General features: G+C 40.4%; 1 pseudogene; it reads left to right on the forward strand.

Annotated features, from left to right (window-relative positions):
* Positions 1–200: 200 nt before the first annotated feature.
* On the forward strand, positions 201–297 carry LOC123939521 (annotated as a pseudogene).
* Positions 298–2,245: the final 1,948 nt, after the last annotated feature.

The following is a 2,245-nucleotide window of genomic DNA, read 5'->3' on the forward strand; positions in this document are numbered from 1 at the left end:
CCACATAGTGAAAGGGCGCCTGGGTGGCTCAGTGGGTTAAGCCTCTGCCTTCAGCTCAGTTCATGGTCTTGGGGTCATGGGATCGAGCCCCACATCGGGTTCTCTGCTCAGCAGGGAGCTTGCTTCCCCTTCTCTCTCTCAGCCTGCCTCTCTGCCTGCTTGTGATCTCTCTCTCTCTCTCTGTCAAATAAGTAAGTAAGATCTTAAAAAAAGAAAAGAAATGAAACCATACAGTGAAGAGTATCATGGCACCTGTGCAAGGAAGTCATGCAAATTCATGAAGTGTTCCATGTTTTTAAACTGTTTGATTCCATTTGTTCCATGTTTTGATACTGTATGATTCCACTTAGATGAAGTACATGGAGTACTCCAATTCATCAAAACAGATAGGAGGATGGTGGTTAGGCTTGGAAGAGTGGGGTCTGGTTAATTAATGTTTGATGGCGGCAGAGGATCACTTCAGTGAGATGGGGAGTTCCATGGAGGGTGATGTGATGGTAACACCACAACCGAATGTACGTGCTACCACTGAACTATACCCTTAACATTGGTTAATACGGTCAATGTTATGTGTATTTTGCCACAATTTTCTTTTTTTTTTTTAAGATTTATTTATTTATTTATTTGACAGAGAGAGATCACAAGTAGGCAGAGAGAGAGGAGGATGCAGGCTCCCTGCTGAACAGAGAGCCTGATGCGGAACTTGATTCCAGGACCCTGAGATCATGACCAGAGCCGAAGGCAAAGGCTTAATCCACTGAACCACCCAGGTGCCACACAATTTTCTAAAACAACAAGGATTTCAGGCTCCCCTTTGTCTGCACCCTTTCCATCCCCAGAGGGAGTCTGGCACTTCCACTACTTAATCAGCAGACTGTTGGACCTGCACTCTTAGTGCTGACCAAGGATTATAACCTTGAACCCACTGCTACTTAATACTCATCAGATACTTGTTTCAACAACCGAAATTTCCAAAGCATTACCTGACTGAAATATAGTTCATGTGTCTCAGGAAATACAAAAACATCCGTTCTTGGAACAAACCATATGAGCAAAAATCCACACAGCAGGGCCATATGGTTTGTTCTCTTATAAAACTGCTTTTATTAAATGTAGTTGGACGTTGCATCATCATTGGTCCGTACTAAGAGCTGCTGTAGCAAATAGCCCTGTGAAATCTATTTAATATACAAATACTGTTGAGTATCATGTATTGTTCTCTTTTTGACTACCTATGAGGAAAACTTTAGTTTCGACACCAGGAACAGGTTGGTTTTCTTTTTCCTTGTAGATAGTATGAATAGTGGGATTGACTATGTTCTGATTTTTGTCTCCTTTCCAGACACACTAGAGGCCAACTGGTGAACTCCTTTAGCCTTTTCTAGACCTTACCTATGCATTCTGTATATACATTTGCTGTTAACTTCAAATTATCTGTTCCAACTTCTTTTTACTCTGAATTCATTTTATTATTCATTTTTTTCTTTTATTTTGTGTCATTGTGAGCCATTCTTGAATCCATTCTTGAATCATCAGGGGTATGTGAACTATCAACGAATAGTTCCTACTGGGTGTTGCCCGTATTCCTGTGATTGCTTTGATCACCATTTGTTTGATTTACATGTCTGCCATTCACTCTGGATGCATATCTTATTAATATTATTCTTTGTCTCAGCTCAATTAGAATGTTGAGCCAATAAATAGGTGTATAAATAAGTCTGTTATATGGAACTGGTATCCCCAAATAAGTCTTACTAGTTCTGTTTACTGAAATCAAATTCTTTACTCTGTTTCCAAAGCACAGACTTCGTTTATTTTCTGACATGTTCTAGTCTCATTTGTTCCTAATAGTGCTGCTTCCTTGGCCTCCATAGTAAATGTGTTCCTGTGATCACTTTTCTGCTTAGTCCACAGTCTACTCTGTCAATTTTATCTTATTCGTGGCTTTGTAAAATTTCAGCCCACTTTCCCTAAGCACCAGGCACATATCCAACTTCTCCTTGGAAATGGCCACACAATGAGCATCGTTTCACCAACCAAATTCATTATTGCCCACGCCTTATCACTTCCACTTGATTGCTCCTTCTCTTCAAGTTTGGCATTTCCAGTGTCCTATCTCCCACGCCTGACCCCAGGCACTGATTACCATTTCATTGTCTTCTCTTACTGTTCTCAATAACCAATTTATCTATTGCCGGCTCCTTCTCATCTCAAACTCCAAATATGTCTCATGTTTTCTCTTCTA

This window comes from Meles meles, chromosome 3 (assembly GCF_922984935.1).
Source record: "Meles meles chromosome 3, mMelMel3.1 paternal haplotype, whole genome shotgun sequence".
In the NCBI taxonomy this organism is placed as follows: Eukaryota; Metazoa; Chordata; class Mammalia; order Carnivora; family Mustelidae; genus Meles; species Meles meles.